General features: G+C 42.3%; 1 long non-coding RNA gene across 1 annotated transcript in view; it reads left to right on the top strand.

The window, feature by feature from the left end:
- Positions 1-16,149, top strand: part of LOC116667646 — a 219,128-nt gene extending 202,979 nt beyond the window's left edge. The window contains exon 3 of the long non-coding RNA XR_004324578.1: positions 16,087-16,149. This is a non-coding gene — a long non-coding RNA (uncharacterized LOC116667646). The remainder of the gene's footprint in view (positions 1-16,086) is intronic.
- Positions 16,150-20,357: the final 4,208 nt, after the last annotated feature.

The raw sequence follows: 20,357 nt of genomic DNA, 5'->3' as shown, positions 1-20,357 counted from the left end.
GCTGTACACTGGAAGCTAACACTGTAATTCAACTACAGTTTCAGTAAAAATAAAATGTACAAAAAGAACAAAAAATATTAAAAAGAGGGAGGATATAGCTCGGTGGTAGAGCAGGTGCTTAGTATGCAAGAGTTCCTGTGCTCAATCCCCAGTACCTCCATTTAAAACAAACAAACAAACCTAATCCCCTCCCACTCAAAAAAAAAAAAAAAAAAAAAAAAAGGAGAGAGAAACTGACATTCTCATAGGGGAAATAGAACATGTAGAGAAGTAAGAACCATCTGAGACATCCATTCTTTTTTTTTTTTAAATTAAGCCTTTATTAGCTGACTACTCTGTGGTAGGGGGAGCTGGGCTGGGGACAAGGATATGAAGATGAAGAGAACACAGTATTTGTTCCCAAAGGATTGGGTAACTGGGACAGTGGCACAGACATGTAAATGAACAATTGTACAACCGAGTAACTTCTATTAAATGGCTCTATGCACGTAGTTGTATGAGAACCCTGAGAAAGAAGTGCTGAACTCTTCAAGGAGGAGTGAGTCAGGGCACCCTGGAAATAAAGAAGACCTTCGAGGGGTGCTTTGAGTCTCCAGTGCCAGTGACTTCTCACTCTGCTGTGCTACATATGTGAGCAAATAATAATCTCACTTCCCTTTTCTGCCTCAGCAAGTTTGAGTTGGATTTCTGTAACTTACAGTCAAAAGAATTCTGTACAATTCAGAGCCAGCCAGAGCCTCGTGTATAGATTGTTGCCAAAGTGTTTGGAGAGATGCTAAGGAGCCACAGCAGGACGCACGTTGTCTTTTCTCCAGAAAGATTACATCATTTTCATGTAAATTATCTTCTCACACATTTATAATCATCTTCCCTATTTTTATATTTGAATTTTTTTTTTTTTACTATTTTATTCTATGTTTTCTCTTTACTGTGCTTTTTTTTTTTTTTTCCTTCCCATTTTTCTGCTTTTTGCTGGATGGATGACATTTTCACAATTCCCTGATTTCTCTTTACTTATCTGGAAGTTAAACATTCTATTTCTATTCTTTTTGTAGTTAGTATTAAATTTTTTAACATCAAGGGTTAAGTAAAAAATTAATCGACATCTCTATCTTTTTTTCTATTCAATACAGGTACTTTAATCTTGTATCATTAACCATCATTTCCTTTTACGTCCCAAATAATTCTTTGGCATTATTTTTACCCCTCTTCCATTAATATTATTAATAATATTACTATTATTATATTAACAACCTATTTTTGTACAGGTTTACTAAAAGTTTATAGATTTTATTGCTTACTAATTTGTCTTTAACGTATCATTTTCTTTTGGACTTTTTTTCTTCATTTTGAAGTACATATATCCTTACCAGCTATTTCAGGTATCTGGTATATTCAAATCTCTCCATCTTTGTCTGGAAAAATCTTTATTTTGACCCCAGATTTGAAAATTCCCTTTGTACAGCTTTTGGGATGACAGCCGTGCTAGATACTATTCTTTTGCCCAAACTAGACTCATTCTCCACCCTTCTACATCCTTCTCATGGCCCAAGAAGCTGATCTATAGAAACTGAATCAACGTCTCTTTGACTTTGGATTGATTAAAGCAATGGGCGGCTCTGGCACTGGAGTCTCCCACTGGAGGGAGGAGAAGGAGAATGGGGTATTTATTTCCTCTACTATTCTCTGATGGGTTCTTATAGTATGATTGCTTCCTTTGACCAAAGGCCAAAGCTACCATTAGTCGGCGTTTCCCACCAACTTTCTATGAGTTCCAATTGTTGCTCCTTCTTATTTTTTCAGGTTTAAGAGTTGTATCATTTCCAGCTGTTATTAAGCCTAAGCCTGTGGTACCATAACATCCTTTGATGCTTTTTCTAAACCCCACCCTTACCTTTGTAGCTAGTCCCTTTATTGAAATTGCCGCAATTACCGAGTTGAGTGTACCATTTTTTCCTGGTTATAATAGTTATTTTTCCACTGGCATTTTTAAAAAACTCTTTTCATTATCTTCTGGCTTCTGTTATGGTTGGTGAGAAGTATGCTGCTACATTAACTATTGTTCCTTTATAGGTTATCTGTCTTTTCTTTCTGATTGCTATTAAGATTTTTATTATGTTGGGGAGATCAAGATGACAGAGTGAGAGAATGTGGAGCTCACCTCCCCCCCCCCACAAAATATTAAAAATACATCTACATGTGGAACATTCTCACAGGAAACTAACTGGAAACTGGCAGAAGGACTTAGGCTGTAAGAAAGTTACACACATTAAGTGGATAGAATGGGAAAAAGAGTGTCGGTTCAGGACCTGTGTCCCTGGGAGGGAACTAAGAGGAAAAGGGAGATTGCACAGGTGACACTTGCCCTTGGGAGTGAGTGGGTCGAGCCACAGACTGGGTGTCCCATTCCGGGGGCCCTATGTGTAGGAGACAACCCTCTTTGGCTGCTGGGTGAAACTCTGGGACAGATAGAAAGGCTGGAGAAGCCTGGGCTCCAGGAGTGTGTGGGTCTGCAGAGCTGAGATGGCCGCTGTCCCTCTGTAGTCTCTGTTCAAGACCTGCAGGAACTCCAGCATGTCTCACAGGCCAAGCCTCCTGGGTGCACCACACAAAACCCACTTGGGGAGGAAGCGGCCAGGAGCAGCTGGGAGCTCAGGAGAGAGCATTTCAAGTGGGAGGGTATTCAGACTCCTGTTCCATCTTGGATAAGAATTAGAAGTTGATTTTGTGCATTTAAAATGAATTTCTTTTCATTGTCATAATAAAAGTTTAATTTAAAAAACACATTAGGATGGACATACAAATGTATATTTTATAGCCAAATTCTAAGACTAGAATTAGCAGAGCAGGGAAAGCAGAACCTTCTGGAAAATGAAACTCTAATAAATGCTTATTCCTTCTGGCTGTGTTTACCAAAGAGCGTGCAAACAGCAAATACTTCAGTTTTAATGAACTGGCTCAAACAAGACAAATGTGATTTGGGTTTAATTGGCTGAAACAAAATTGCTGAAAATTAATCGAGTTTGGAATTTTTGAAAGATACTGCCTTGGACTTCTGATAATTGCAATCCGAATTGTTTTTCAGTAGTAGAACCAAAATTTTGTGTAAAATAAACCATTAGCACTGAGGAAAAATTAAGAATACAGAGATACTATGAGGACCAGTAAATTATCTTATATCCTCAGGCTTGGCAATGGGTCTAGTAGATTGTGAGACTCAGTAAATACCTGTGAAATAGAGAACATGGAAGAACGAATTCTGAGTCCTTGAAGACAGGGATTGTGCTTAGCTTGGTCTTTGTTGAACTTATACCACCTAGTTTTGGATCTGGCACACTGTTTTTAATAAACATTGTGTTGATTGGGTTAATTAATGAATTAAAATTACATGGCCTACAGGTACATGTTTGGGTGCAAGTTTGAAAATACATTTTCAGGGGGGGAGGGTATAGCTCAAGTGGTAGAGTGCATGCTTAGCATGCATGGGGTCCTGGGTTCAATCCCCAGCACCTCCTCCAAACAGAAATAAATGAATAAAACTAATTTCCTCCCCCTCATAAAAAAAAAAAAACCAGATATGTGAAAATACACTTTCAGTTCTGGAAATTTCTAGTCATTATATAACTGAGAAGTTATACTGAAAAATGACAGACACTGTGAATAAATGATACATTGGTTAGAGGAGTTTAGACATCTCTTCCACTCCAGTGATGAATTCACATTGGAAACAAGAGTTGTGCTGCAAAGGCTAGAATTGTGAAAGAGTTCATCTGTAGGCGAGCACTTTTTCCATTTCTGTTTGCAGCTCATTCCATGAGGAAGAAATGGAAAGGTAAAAATGCCAAAAAACCAGACACAGGAATTTAAAGAGAAAGGGAAATTAGCCAGCAACTGTGCACCGCAAATCACTGTTCAAACAATGAAGACTCACGAGGTCAGAAGGTTGTTCCAGACAGAAGATGCTGCAAAAGGCCAAGGGTAGACCTCAGGGAATAAAAGGGAGCTAGTTCCTACGTCTCCCTCCCCTCCCCCGCCCCCTGAGTTCACAGGAGTGTTTTATCATAAGCTCCTTGTTCACTGTAAGTAGGAATGCCCTGTTTTCTTCATGCTCCTCAAACCAGTCGTGGTGTCTGTTAGATGCTCTTTCTGCTCTCAGGTCACTGTGGAGGCCCAGCCAACATCTGTGTGCAAAATTACCTGGAGGGAGCAGGCCAGGTGCACAGCATTCCCACAGAGCAGCCTTTCCGTTCGTTTTACTCCAATCGGGGCACGCGAGAGGCTATCTTAGCATCCCGTCGTGCAGCATGAAGAACTCCAACTGCCATAGAACAAGACCGCCGAACATTAGAAACGCTACTTTTAAAACTGGGTCATTTCAGTCTTACTAATGTTAGACTCCAGCTATTGGTGGAGAGACTTCTGGACAGTTAGGTTTAAAAAAAAACCCCACACAACTGCCCCCAGGTCATGCCCCCATCCCTCCCCTGCTTGGTGTGTTAGAGAATCTGTGTGAGCCTGAAAGGCAGCCACAGGTCCCCCCTCTCTTTTCCATTTGGACCCCAAGCAAACAGTAAGCCCTAGTTTGTAGGGACTTGGCCATTCCACTACTCAGCAAAAGACAATTTCCTCTGTGTTGCAACTTTACATTTGGCGAGAGGATGGAAGGGTTGGCAGGACCAGACCTGGCTACTCAAAGCCGGCACAGTAAAGCCTCACAACGATTTGCCTCTTTTTCAGCTTGGCACCTCATGTGAGGGGCTGGAATAGAGACACGTTTGTAATAAGTGGCAGTTGGGAGGAGGGCGACGGTGCTTCTGTAGAAGTCCTGTGTTTCATCCGTCCCCCCGCCTCCCCCAACCTTTTGGCAGCATAGTCATGAGCCTCACTTTTGTTTTTCATATTTTAAATTCAGCCTGTACTGAACTCGCCACCGAAATAGATGTGCACTGACACTCCCACTCGCAAGCTGCCCACACTGCAGGCGCAGGTTTGACATCGCTCGAGCCAACCCGGAGACTAGAAAGTTGAAGGGGGAATTAAGGGGGTAGCTCCATGAACAGACCCACTTCCTGGCTGGAAAAACCTGGATTGTGTTTTATTTCCATCTCTGACACTCTTACAAATCTTTACCATCAACACTAGGCTCGTCACACAGCGATTGCCTGCACTCACCGGGTCTTGCTAAAAAAAGGAATTGCTTTAATGACACACACACACACACACACACACATTTTTTTTTTTTTTTTTTGCCTGAGTGAAAAGGAACAGTGGGAGTCATTCTCACTTGGACAAGCTCTACTGCGGATGCCTGATGCCTGGAAGTCAGATTAATGGAACCACTGGGGCAGGGCCAACCATCAGGGTGGGAGGTCGGCATCAGGGAGGCCTGGAGGGAGGCAGCCAGAGGTCCTGGCAGGGGAAGTGGACAGAGCATCAAAGGTGGAGGTCTGGAAAGGCAGCCCGGGATGTCGGGGACACTTGCCAGAGGGGGAACCTCACTCCAAGGCTGAAAACCAGAGCGGTCCTTATGCTCTCAGAAGGAGACCCCAGAGCTCTGTCCCTAGAAACTAGTAACATCAGTCAGCATGTTCATGGAACGCCTGAGCCAGGCAGGCCCTGGGCTTGTGATGTTCTGTACAGCAATCCCCGCTCTTGTTGCAACGTATGTCATCGTTTCTTCCCTCCTGTATCTGTCACTGGATGGTGAGTTCTTGGAGGGAAAGGCCAAGTATGTCTTGATCACTTAACGGGGAACCTGGCACATAGAAAGTGTTTGGTAGATATTTGTTGATTGAGTGAGTGAGTGACCTGACATCTTTTAACAACCCTACAAGTTATTATTTTTCCCACGTTCCTGTTGACAAAACCGAGTGTCAGAAAGCTCAAGAGGCAAGAGAGGGCCCAGATTCTGCAGGTGGAGTTCGATGTGGGGGATTTTTCACATTGGCAGTTCTGTGGGTGGAGACGGTGGAACCAGCCCTAGGGCTGACTGGCTGTAAAATCCCTGAGCTACCGATATTACGCCAACCCCCCTCCCTGTGCTCCGCCCTCCCGTCCTGCACGTCTCGGCTGATGCAACAGGGGTGAGGTTGCCAGACAAAATCTGGGATACCCAGTTACATTTGAATTTCAGATAATAATCTTTTAGTGTACGTATGTCCCAGACAGGGCATGGACCTGCTGATATTTGAAAAGTAGTCCTTGCATATCTGAAATTCAAATGTAACTGACATCTTGTATTTTTATTTGCTAAGTTTGGCAACCCCAGGTTGGTTTTAAGGATGCATGTGGGAGTCAGGAGGTAGGTTAAACCATCTCAGCAGCCACAGGGTAGGCTGTGAGGGCCCCAGCACTTCCGTGACTGGGAGGTTCGGTGTGGAGTAAGGAGCCCTAGGATGGCAGCCCTCTGGGTTCTGGATTAGCGGCAGCCCGAGTGCCCTCTTGTGACCTCCTCAGACAGGGAGCCCATGGCTCCCGGTGCTGCGTTCTTCCTCCCATGTGTCTCGCTGTCCTGCTTCCCAAGAAAGCCTTTGGTGGGGCTAGCTTGTCACTGTCCAGTGTGGGTGACCTGGCACAGAATAGGTGCTCAGTAAATATTTTTTGAACGAATGAACAAGTCAGTTCTAAAACGTGTCGCCTCCCATGTGTTGCTCTCCCTTGTTCCGGGCTGTCCGTGGTCAACTCTGACTGCGTCTTCTCAGGTTTCATCAACTGTGGCTGGAGTAGCACGGCCAGCTAGGGTCTCAGTGCAAAGGCTTAGGAGTATTTTACTGAAAGAGACCCATGGCTGCTTTCTTGGCAGGGATCTGTAAGGGTGGCAGACAATCTGACACTTTATTTCGTCATTTGGCAGGGCCCGTCTGGTACACTTGGCTTGTGCAGTGCACATGCCTGTCTGAGAGGCATGGCCTGTCCAGTAAGTCATCCTTAGACCATTAACCACCAATAAGCTCTAGTCACGTTCATGTTAAGGTGATCATATAATTTATGATCTAAACTGGGATACTTTGATGCATTAAAAGAAAATGCATAAATACCTGGGATAAATGGGGTGATCAAGATTTGCAGAAACCAACTACTATGTGTGAAATAGATGAACAGCAAACTCCTACTGTGTAGCACGGGGAACTATGTTCAATACCTGTAATGGCCTATAATGAAATAGAATATGAAAAGGAATATATATATATATGTATAACTTAATCACTATGCTTTACATTATAAATTAATATATTGTAAGTGGCCATATTTCAATTAAAAAATTTAAAAAAATTTTTTTAAAAAGAAAATACTGTTCAGAATGCCACTAGGACAAATGATGTAAACCCAAACTCTTCCGGGCATCTCTATTTCTGTGAATGATAAATATCCTCTAGAAGCCCCTGGATGCCATAATCTCTAAATGCCACTTTTTGGACACGGTGACTGTGTTACCTGATCAGCTGCATGCATGTCCCTGTGCGGCTTTCCCTTGAGGTAGTTTATCAGGAGAGATTCTATGAGACTTTCCTCACAAATCTGATTCGTGTAATACTTTGCTGAGTATATGTCTCCATCACTCGATTAGAATCTCTTAAAGATGATGGTCCCTGCCATTAACCTTTGTGTTCTAACACCTGGTCCCGTTCCCCACAATGAAGTGAACTTGTATTGACAGCGATAGGCTGTTATGATGCAGAAACAGACAACCCTCCAATTTTGGTGGCTTATAAGAAAAAAAGAGTTATTTTCTTTTTCACACCATGTGTATTGGCCAGTCTGAGCTCTTTTCCATGTCCTGTTTAATTTGGAACCCAGGCTGATGAGCATTTTCTATCTGTAATGTCCCAGGTCTCATGGCAGAGGGAGAAGAGCCGATGTTGAATCACAGGCTGGCTCGTAAAACTTTGGCTCAGAGGAGAGCCTTCCCTCCACTTGCGCGCCATTGCCAAAGCCAGCTACCCAGCCAACCCGCCTCAGCGGGAAGGGGAAATAGAATTCTCGTGTGGGGAAGAACAGCAAATATTTTCAACAATACTACAAAAGCTACTGCTTACCCAGTCAGCGTGAGTGGAATCCACCTGAGCATCGTTACTTAACTCCATACTCCAGACTTCCCTGGTGGGATGAGATGGGAATGGGGTGAGGGAAAGAGCCCACGCTGTGTGCAGAATTTGAGGAGCCCAGCATGTCTGCTCACCTTTCTGCTTTCTCTTCAGGCGCTTTTGCACCTTGGAGGAACAGGAAGACTTCATTTCTAGTCTTTTCTTCCCCATCTACAAGGTTTCTCCTTCCCCAGGGTCATGCCTGGGAAGGGAGTCCAGCCTTCCTAGCAGGATCAATGAATAGCAACTCTTTGATTTCAAACCACACCATCTCTGGAGCTATGATATGGATTCCTTCAATTCATTGACACCTGCCACCTACTAAGTGCCAGATAGCGGGCACTGTCCTGGGACCCGTGAAGGTTTCAGTAACATCAAGGTCCTTGCCTTTAGGCAGCTTGCCCTTCAGTAGAGGAACAAGACATGGACAGCTGATTCTAGGTGCGATGGAATATGTCAAGCCCTTGATGCCTAGAATTCCTGTGTTTCAGGCCACTTGAGTCTCTCTGACTTCAAGTACTGGCCAGCTTGGGTTTAACCAGACACACCAGGTGCAGATGGAGTCCCAGTGGCTATTAAAGAACATCCTGCCTTCTCCAGGAAACTATTCCCAACTCAGGCAGAGGAAGCTTGCGTTCCTACCAGACTCAGTCTCGCCTCTTTGTTCCCCCTCCTATGCTGCATGCTTTGAATGTAATTATACAGATATTTGAGTGAATTGTCTAATATTTGGGCATATCATGGCCCATGTGATCCAATCCCCTGAAATACAGTTATACAAATACAATAGGATTTTTCTTAGTGATCCCAGGTTAGACTTTGGTCACCATCTAGGGAAGACGATTTCTAATCCAAGGAGCTAATAGGACAAGATAGACATGACAGGGAGTCTTTAGGATACACTCTGGACTATAGGCATTCTCAGCCATGACTGTCCCTTCCAAGACCACCCTGAAGACCACAGCGCTGCCTCACAGAGTCACTTACCTCCTAAGTGAGCCATTTCACCACCCATGTCTTACTAAGTGGTTTGGGGAAATTTGAGAACTAGCTAAGGTCTCAGGACACATGACCTCAGATGAGCATACTGCTCAGCAGATTCTAGAGCTCTGATCCATTAATTTTCTGATCCCATGTGGCCATCTCAGACTTCTGCTTTACCCATGAAAAACTGAAGTTCAGGGAGATTTAAGCACATTTTCCTTAAGTCACATAATGGTTGACTGCAACATTGTACAACTCTAAAAGGTTGGAGATTATATATGAACTGGAATCCGTTAGGACAGTTGATGGCAAGAATGACAGGGCAGTTTTCCCAAGTTCTGTGTTTGTGAAGACGGCTCTTTTTACATTTTTCACTTTGTAAGTGTCATGTTAAATTAGGTAACTCTGGTGAGCACGTGCTGCCTGTTTCACAATAGCACTGAGTTCTTTAAAAGTCAGATTTCTGAGTCATGTTGAGTTGTTCACACAAACAAAGCCTGAACCTGGCAAATGGAATAACAGTGACATCACATGTCTCTTCTATAAAAGGCTGGAGAGACCCAGAAAGAAAGTTTCTCCAGGAATTAGGGCAAAGTTGAGTACTGAGCATCAATCACCCAGTTATAATGACAGATAATAAAGAATCATGTCTGGTGAACTCGACAAAATTGAGCTAGGATAGGTGTGGAATTTAACTACTTAGTTAAAGTTAAACTGGATTATGAACTCCACTTTACTGGCTCCATGAACATCCTTCATGGAACATGCTTTTTGAGTTCTTTTTTTTGGACCCTCCAACTTCTTTTCCAGGAGCCAAAATACTCCTCATTTTTCAGGGACAACACTTACTCATGAATTTCTTGATCCCGCTGGTTGGCAATGGCTTCCCTTTCCTTGGCATTCTGATGTCACTTTGATTAAGCGTCCTTTATAGCCTTCATCAGATGCTAGTCAGGCACATACAATAATTACCATCATGTGTCATTTCCTCTGCTGTATAATAAGCTGCTTGAAGACAGGGATCATGTCTTTTCCCCTTTGTGTCCTCACAAGGTCTAGCATTGTGCCAAGTACATATTCTGTATCCTCCAAATGTTTGTGCACTTAAGTGAAACTGAATTACATTTGAATTGATAGGGCCAGGGCAGGGGCAAAGCCTGAAAAACATTGTCTGCTGATATAAAAGAAACCAAAGAGAAGCTGAACATTTTGAACAGCAGAGTTAAGAGGAGGGAACAGGTACTTTTCAAACTTGGAAAAAATTTTCTCTTTTGTTCATTGTGTATATTTGTGTGTGATATGATTAATAGAGATTATCCAAAATGAGCTAACTATGTTATGTTCTGTGCTTATAAGGAAATATGGTTTCCTTATGAAAACCGTAAAAAGACTATGAAATATTACTTTTCTCCTTTTCTATGCTTATACCCTCCTGAATAATACAAAGACCACATTAATGATCTCTGTTAGAAAGTTGGCTTTTAAAAAAAATCATCAGAATGTGTTCTATTTTTGTTCAAATTCCATGTGTGGGCTTGATGGCACATTTCCCCTTTGAAAATTCTCCTAATTCAGTGGTGGAATAGAGGGCCAGACTCTGTGGAAACATTGTCATATTTTATGATGACATTTTGTTTGGTCAATCGTGTATACTTTGCTTGTGTTAATAAAGGGAGTTTGTATAGACATTTGAAATCTATTTCTACTCTAGGTATGTGTCATAAGAAACCAAAACACAGGGAGAATGGATCAAGGAAATAGTATTTGTTGAGTACCTGCCATGTTCTACATAATGTACCTTTAAATAATAGTAATGATGTTGATGATGAGAGTAAAAATAATGTTGTATTTAGTAAGTGCTTATTCTCTTCACATATTGAGACATTTAATTCTTTCAGCAAGCTTTAAATGTACTCTGTCCATTTTATAGAGGAGGGAAGAAGTTTGGTGATTTTAAGAAAACTATTCAAGGTCACACAGCCAGTTAGTGCCAGAGCCGGGATTTGACCTGATCTAGCCGAGGGCGGTTTGGTTGCAGGGTCAGACCTTATCTCAGTCTAGCTCGCCAACAAAAGAGGCTTTTTCTCTTTTTTTAAATGAGATTTTTATTTTAGAACACGTTAGACAGAAAAATTGTGAAGCCAGTACAGTGTTTCCTTAAACTCAACACCCAGTTTCGCTTACTGTTCACATATTGTACAGTTTCTTTGTTACAATAAAAAAATCAATATTGATACATTTTTGTGACCTAAGCTGTATGGTTTATTCAGTCTTCCTTAGTTTTTAAGCCACGTCCTTTTTCTATTCCAGGATCCTAGCCAGGAGACATATTAAATTTAGCCAGTGTGTCTTCTTGGGCTCATCCTAGCTGGGACAGTTTCACAGACTTTCCTTGTTTCGGAAGATCTTGACAGTTCTCAGGAGTACTGGTCAGGTATTCTGCAGGCTGTCCCTCCATTGAGGTTTGATTGGTGTTATATGCTTTGGGGGAGGAAGAGTGCAGACGTAAAGTTGACCACATCGTATCAAAGTTACACACCATCAACATGACTTACCACTGCTGATGTTGACCGTGGTCTCCTGGCAGAGGTGGTTTTGTCACTTTCCCTCACTTTCTAGTTACTCATAACAAGCTTTCTTTTTGTTGTTGAAATAATGCCAAGAAATCTCACAAAGATGAATTATTCAGAAACTGAAAATGATCAGGAAGCTATTGTCTCCAATATGCTCTTGGGCACTGTTGTTGCCCCTCATTTCCTTTACTTTGGGTGTTTTCTTCATTATCGCTTCTTAGTTTTTACCAACTGGTGATAGATTTCTGGCTCTCAGTAACTCTGACTTCTCATTTCCCTCTTCTCTTCTATCTCTGCTTTGGGACTTGGCTGCCAGCGACCCACCCCACATCCCTCTCACCACTTCCTGGTCATGGACCTGCTCAGCACGGGGCTCAGTTTCTTCTAGTTTCTTTTCGCCATTGCAGGTGTTCCTTGATCTCACCTGGTGCCAGTCACTGTCCCAAGCACTTGTCCCTGAACTAATTTGATCCTTTGGACAACCCTGGGTGACAGGTAAAATACAGATGATGAAACTGGGGTCCAGAGAAGACTGAGAAACTTTCCTAACTCGTGTCAGTGATAGACCTGGCCTTGGAGCTAGGTTTTTCAAACTCCAAAGCCAATGCTTGAAAGTCTAAAGGCAGAGTGTCCTCCTATGTTGTGTTACTTAAACTCCACATAATCCTTTAAGGTTAAGGAGTTTCAATGCATGGAACAGTACAGGATTGTCCTTCCCTGGATTAGCCAGCCAGCAAGGGGTGGGGCTGGCCTTAGACCCTGATATTTGCAGCCTGAAGTCCATCACACCAGCTTGTCTTCCAAAATATTGCAACGTATAAATTAGCCAGATGAATTCCGTTGTTGTAGGCCTGTTCTGAAAAGGTGAAAGTAAAGATGCCAAATCTGTGATACTCAACTACCTCTGACTAAATCAGTTCGGATCTGGGCCCTGGTGCCCCTCGGCATTCACCTTGAGTGAGTACTCAAATCAGATAAGGCAATTATAGGTCCAGACCTTGTGATAAAAGTATGTATTAGGAAGTTTGCAAGACTGGTGGGGGAGGTTAACAGAAAGATAAATAAACACTAAATATTGAACCTTCCAGAGTTGGCCAGTGTGATGTCTTGTGGCTGTTAATGTGTACGTGCATGTTGGTCTAAGGTATTGGTGTAGATGCTGGGGGCCACGCATGTGGAGGGTGCTTCCTGATACCCCTGATGTCCGGGGATGTGGAGTGATGGCTGTGGCCTTGGACTGTAGGAAACAGCCCCACTTAATCTTGAGTTTTCTTGGTATGTCAGTGGATGTAGTAACGACAAAGTAGTTAGTAGTGAAGGTGAAGGATGATGGCAGCTTGGGCTCGGTGGTGCTAGAAGAGATAGAGAAAAAGAATGAGTAGTTTCAAGACATTGAATATGGAGATGAAGCTGTGGACATCGTCAAGGATGATGCATGGGTAGTGGCGTCATTTACTGAGGTAGGGGCCCTGGGAAAAGACTGTGTTTGGTTGGGGTGGGATGGGGCGATCAGGACTATGGATCCTTTAGGCATCCAAATGAAGATGTCAAGGGTAAACTGTTGGATATATGGCTAGAACTCAAGGAGATCTGGGCTAAAGAGATGCATTTGTGAGTCATCTACATACGGGTAAGCAACAGTATGGGTATTGTCCAAAGCTCCTAGAGAGAGAAAGAGTGAAAAGGTAAGAGGGCCTGATGGCTAGATGGTGACTCATTTGCAAAGGAGAAAAATAAGTGATGGGCTAATAATTGGAGATAGGCTGGGAAGAATCCAGGCAAATAAATATGAGAACTGGAAACAATCCAGTGCCAGGAAAGAGACTATTTCAATAAGAGATAAATTATAGATTAATAGATCATGGAATCATTAGCTAATTTATCAAATAATCAAACATTTAGTGAAAATTTCTTCTGTGCCAAACAATAAACACTAGGACTATAAAGACTATTAGGATCCCAATAAGCTTAGCTCCTTGACATGACCTTCTGAGCTGGGTCAGAAGCTGGTTGTGGCTTATCAAAGTTAGCCACTCTCCTCCTGATCTCTCCTCCTTTTTATTTTTGTCATTTCTCTGCATTTCTCATGTCCATCAGGGACTAGGCAGGAATAGAGAAAGGAAGTGATAACAAAAGCACTAGTTTTTTTCTGGATATTTCCTAGTGCTGATGGATACTTGATGGTGTAGGAATACAGTCCTGGGAACCACTAGGCTTTTAAAAGTTTCTGAAAATTATTTTTGTCCTTGAATAGCAGAAGTTGGCATTACCTACAGTGGACTACAAAGTATCTAACTCCATGTATTTTGTTGACCAGAGTCACAGTTATTTCAAAGTAATTCAAGCAGATATAAGGCATCAAGAAAAAGTAAAGAAGATAATATTGAGGAGACAACATACGCTGGACAACTATTTAGTATTTCAATGTCTTTTATGTTCAAAACCATCTCAGTATTTAGAAGTTAATAACACGTACAAATATAGGCTCATATAAAACTGTGTCCAGTTAGCAAAAATAGTTATTTTCCCTCCTCATATGATTGTTATCCTGTAGGAGGAAAAGCCGTGATATTCTGCAACTCCAGTGTTCTTGAACTGGGGTGGGGTAACGTAAAAACTCACAATAACTTGAAAATGCTTTCATGTAGAGAGGAAATGGGATTCATTCTGTGACTGTGAGAGTTCTTTTTTATGGAGAAAACTTCCTATATTCTTAATGTACCCTGACTGATACTGACAAAACATTATTTAGGGTTATGGCTTCAGGACTGTTGTATCTTTTGATGTGAAATAACCTATTTGCTGGCAAACATATCGTTCAAGTCAAATATACTGTCTTGCTGTCCCACACCAGGTCTGGCATTAGGAGCCATGGACGGGGCAAAAACCTCCCTTCCAGCATTCAAAAAGTTTCTCCCAATGCTCTGTGCTCCATAATTTCTCCATGCTTAGCTCCCACCCTCCACCAGCCATCGTGCTAGGCATTTTCCATTAGTCACCCCTTTGAATAAAAGCACTAATGTATAAATACTATCTTGGAGTGATAAGATATAAAGTAATTTTTTTAAGATAAGGTATTTCATTACTTCTTGGGAATGAGACATTCGGGATATGGGAAATAGCCAATTAAACACTCAGCACCGTGTTAACCACCTTGCATGATATAAAGTAGTGTAGTTGTTTCTTTGTCCTCAGGCAACTGTTATTCTTATTTTAAGCTGCACCAAACAGAAAAAGAGCCAGGCTTTCATTTTAACATTGTGAAGACGTAAGAAGAAAACTTAGAAAAACAGCATGTTCTAGACAAAAGGAAAAAAGACCAAAAGATGTCCTAAGTTTGACCTGGATACTTCAGTCATCTCTTAAGGGGGGATAAAAAGTAGCCATGTTTCCTGGGCAGGAACTTTAAAATCCCAATTTATTGGTCCATGAAGTCAACATTCTTTCTATTTAGCAGTATTATTATTACTCTTTGTTCTCTGGATCATTCATTTGTTTTTCATATGTCCCTTATTTACATCCATTTGTCCATCTCAAAAATTGATTCCCAGATGGGAAATAGTATGGAATTTCGCTCATCTCATTACTTGTCACATCTCAGCAAACTCCCACCAACAGTCATGGACGATCGTGACCACTTCGGTCTTGAGAAGTGCCAGGGCTCTCTACTTGGGGGTCATCCTAACACCCAGGCCTCGCTGTGCATGGGCAGAAAAGGGCCTGCTTGTCAAATAATGCTATTCCATCCATTCTCAGACCCGGGAGTCTACTTCCGCCAGCCCAGTCCAGCTCTGAGCCCTGGTCAGTAAGGGACTCCTTTTAACTTTCCCCTTCCTCCCCCAGCCCTGCTGTTCCAAACCATCTGCGCTGTAGCTCATTATCCTTCAGCCCCACTTCCCAGCATGGGACTTAACTTATCTGCAAGACTGACTCCTAAATGTTCTGCACAGTGTCGTGCTGGATGACTGTGGTCACTAGCAGAGAGCCAGACAAGGAGCAAGTCAGAACAGATCAAGGATGCTTGGAGAAAAACAGTTAAAGAAGAATTACTTGGGTGGAAGATAAAAGTCCAATATGGTTTCATTTAATTTGGCTGAGAGAGTATGGTATTAAATTATCCAATCATCCATATTCATGGCCAAAATGTCATTTTTGTGGGAGCTAAATCTAAAAGAAATCTGTAATAAATAGACATCCATAAATAAAATCAGCTGCCTTATAATTTTTATTGGCTTCAATGAGGGGATAACATAAATAGTATTTTGTTTCTATCATAACACAGTTATTAAGGCAGGAGAGTCAAACATTATTGTAGTTCCCCCTAATTATACAATTACTATTATATAAACCAATTTCCTTTCTGCTGGTAAAGAAGAGACTGTCTATTTTATAGCAGTTGAGCAATGTCACTGGTGTGTTACTAAAGCATTATTTGTGTCTTTCAGGATTCATCCATCATCTTCTACTGACAAAATTTTAATCAACATCATCACATCTCTTTGGAAGGTAAGAATTTTACTCCTGCAGAAAAACATGGATTTGCCTTATTTTTAAGGTGGATTTTTGTGAAGAACTAATTTCTACACAAAATAGTCGATGGATGTTTTTTCCTGTTATGAAAGACACCGGAATGTGTAGTGTATTCTATGTGTACAGATCATGCATTTCTAGCTTCACTCCTTCACCTGCATTAGAAGTCTTAACCTGCTTTAGAAAGTCTGTTGCCTTGAATTTGGGTACGTTTGAGATGTTCTCAGGCCATCTGTAATCAAATAGGTAGAACAGGTAATGTTTTAACAACCGTCGCATTCCTGTAATCCTTGTTGACAGTGCTTTGTAGGAAAGACTGTGTATCTCCTTCTCTTTATTTCCTGGGACGTGGCTAGAAAGGCAACTTACTTTAGTGGAGTTGGAAACTCTGGCTCTGTGATGCTGGGAAGGACATTTAATACATTGGGGCCCCAGCTCTCATTCTGCAAAGTGAGAAGTTGAATGGGATGTTCTTTGAGTTCCCTTTAAGTTATATAGAAACTAAAAAGCTGATCAAGCTGGCTTTTCATGCTTACTTAGAAGGGTTCTTTGAAACAGATGATGGAGGAAAACAGTGGAGGAAGAGAACCCAAAAAGTGGAGACTGTGTGGGAGGACGCGGGGGCAGCTCATCGTGGCCGGCAGCCTGGCTCTTGCCTCTCCCTGTGTTTCCGGTAACTTTCTCTACCATAACATCCTGGCTGATCTCACACCAAGAGGAGAGTCTGGGTGTGGGTTGAAAAGGAAGGGGGTGGATTTTACTGGTTGAGAATGCCAAGTTTGGCTTGAAATCCGTTCGTTGCTCAAGTGATAGTTAAAATCATGGAACATTAGGTCAGAGGGGCAGTAGGTAAGGACAGGCAAAAGCAACTGCTAATCCCAAATTCCTCTGTAATGTCATTCGAGGTAAAAGTTTGCCAGAATTAAAAAAAAAAGTTTAGTTATATCATTTACATGGTCAACATATGTCACACCCTTAAAACATATGCTTCTCCCTAAAATGCTCTTGAAGGCTTTTTTTCCTCTTCTAAATTTGTATCCTGGCTACCTTTTCACTATTTGTGTGTTTATTTTTTATAAAGTCACCTGGAAACCTGTGATGAGCCAATAAGCCTGCCTGCTGGCTGGGACCATCTCTCCCTTGGTCCTGTGTTTCCTCTAACTACGTGTTTGCCACAGTGCGCTCTGGCGGTTTGTCCTCATTTCCCTGCCCCTCAACCAGAGAAGTCCTTTGAGGACACAAATGACATCTTCTGTTTTCCCAGAACCAAAATTACTCATGGCTCAGATTTGACCAGGCATAGTGCTAGGGTGGGCAATGGGCAGATACAAGTCCAAACTTAGATACTTTTAGTTCAGTGGGGGTATCAGGAGTAAAAAAAAAAAAAAAGTCCATGATGTCAATATATGGAAATAAATACTTTAATGGATATATGACCCAGGAAACAATAAGTCCTAAAATATTTGATTGTAAGGGTGGAAGAATGAGAGAGAGTGGTTACAGAGCAGCCCACCTTGGAATCACTGGATATTAGACTTCCCCATCATCCCTAGACAGGTATCACCAGGATAAGAAATGCTGAATTCCAATCAATTCCTTACTTCCAATGAGATGATGACGTTTCATAGTCCTACACAGGTGCCATATGAAGTAAAGTTTTAAAAAATTGAACAGTAGGCAATAGTCCCACTTTGCCCCCGACTCCAACTATGTGCCTGCCACTCCAGACTGGGAGGGGATAAATCCAGGGGTCACCTTTGCCTCTGTCCACATGGTCTGTTCTCTAGGTCTGGAAGTGCTTCCCCTGACTCTTCTGTTTGGTGATTTCCCACCCATCTGTGATGGATTAAAGATGGCTGCAGATCTCTACTACTCCTCTCATTGAGAGATGGTGTCCGTACCCCTTCACTTTGAATCTGGTTCGGCTCTGTGACTGCCTGACCAATAGATTATGACAATCCCAAGCCTCAGACACTGGTGGCTTCCACTTCCTAGCTCTTTGAATGCTAGCTCTGGCAGGAATCAGCTGTCGCGTAATGGGTCTGGCTACCCTGAGGCTGTCATGCTGGTGAGAAGCCCGTTCCCCCCATGGAGTGGCTATGAAGGATGAGATGTCATGTGAAGAGAGGGAGAGGCCAAGGGATGCTGAGGTACCAGACAGACAAGTGAGGGAACCTCTTGGGAGTCGATACTTTTGCTCTGATTGACTCAACTAACACCCGCGGATCAGAGATGAACCACTTACCTGAACCCTTCCCGAATTCCTGACCAACAATACCGTGAGCAAAATAAGATGGATATTTTAAGGCAGCAGGTTTTAGTATAATTTGTTACATAGACATAAATACCCAAAGCAACATCCTTCAAGACCTGGTTCACATAATATTTCCCTTGGGCAGCAATTGTCCTGTTTTGGGGGTAAAATTAGTCTTCCCTCTCTTCTCCCATGTGTTGTCCAAAACAGTCATAGCAATTACCTTTTGTTGACTATCGCCTTTGTGTTAGGCATGGCACTTGGTGTTTTACATACATTTTCTTACTAATCTCTGAAAACAAATCTATAAAGGAAATATTCTTATTATATTGATCAGAAAGTTGGCACTCAGAATTATCCAAAATTATTAAAGGCCCACAGTGGAACGCTATGGAGCTGGAATCTGACCCTGGTATCCATTCCAGCCATTGCCTTTCCAGTTTATGATTATCTCCTTATGAATCTTTCTGCCCACACCAGACTGTGCAAGGGAGGTTTTCTATTCCCTGTGATTCTCCCCAGCTTCTAGCACAGTGTCTCTTGCTCAATCAATGTTCCTTGAATGAGTGAACAGCCTGCAGAACAATTTCTGGAAAGTCAACACGAGGCCCTGTTCATGTAAAACAGAGAATTGCTTTTCAGTGAAAAGGGAACAAGTCTTAGCAGTGCTTTGAAACCCAGGTTCTGCAGTCCCTCCCTATTCCATTCTGAGTGTGTTGGCAACGGTAACGTTGGGGTGTGTAGCCACGGACCAGGCCTATCTTTCCCTGAATCTTGCATCTCAGCAGGTTAATGGGGAGCTAGTACTGTCATCTGGGGTTGCTATGAGAAAACTTGTCTAATCAATGAGCTTGCTCTAAACAGCAGTGAACTCAGCCACCTCTATCTTTCACAGCTAAAGCTATGGGAATCGAGGACGGAGCGCTGGTGCTTACTTAAAACGGAGGGAGACAGATAAGCAGCCTCAGATAAAGCAGCACAGGCTGGACAGAGATAAGATGTTCCAGAGGTGGGACTTTCTGATTTTGCTGGCGCTCACCCTTATTTATCATGGACGAGGGTTCTCCCTGGGTCCCCTCAATCTTGTACCCGCTTTGACACTTTATTGGGTGCATTCCATAAGAGTTTGCCTAACAGGAAATATTCAGCAAAGACTACTTAAGAGAAAGCAGCCCAGCCTGGCTTCTTTTGTGAAAGCAGAGCTGACGTAAGGGATTTCCAAGCAGAGCAAGGCAAATAAAATGCCAGCTTAGAGCCTAAATCCTGCCAGATGATCGGAGATAACTTACACAATGTGCCCTTTTCCCAAGCATGTTTGCATGCGGGAAGGGCTGCAGTACAAAGTAAAAAAAACTGTCCGCAACAGCGATTAGACCTTGAGATGTCACTTGGGGTGTCGTGTGGATGCCCCTGGGTGTGCAGTTGGAGACACGTGAATCGTTTAGGAGTGGGTAGAGATTTTGTTCATTTTGTTTTGTACGGAAAGAGAGAAATGAATTCCCATTATAGTTCCTTTACATTTTGTTAATGGAGTTGATAAAAGAGAAAGATTTTGTGATGGATTGATTTTTAATTAGGTTTCTGTTCTATTCTTCGAGTACACTGAGGTTTAATAATAATAATAAAAAAAAAACCCTTAATCTTCTTGAGGTCAAGTAGCTGTAATCGTGTGGGTTTTGTGATGTGCGTGAACCCTGCTGCCGGCCATGCGAGGGCCTGTACTCTTGTCAGTAACACATCAGTGTCGTCTGCTGTGTGAGGAACGTGTTTGAAACTCAAGGGGAAAATATGGATCATCCACTGCTTGGATTATATTTCTTTCTTTGCATGTCTGTCATTTTCGTTAGAACATTCAGTGAAATTAGGTCAGTTATGGTTTTAGTTAGCAATGCAGCTTTTGTGTTGTACACAAATCATATGATGTTTCTAATT

The sequence above is a fragment of the Camelus ferus genome, chromosome 12 (genome assembly GCF_009834535.1).
Source record: "Camelus ferus isolate YT-003-E chromosome 12, BCGSAC_Cfer_1.0, whole genome shotgun sequence".
Taxonomy (NCBI): Eukaryota; Metazoa; Chordata; class Mammalia; order Artiodactyla; family Camelidae; genus Camelus; species Camelus ferus.
This window is presented reverse-complemented; position numbering and strand designations above follow the sequence as displayed.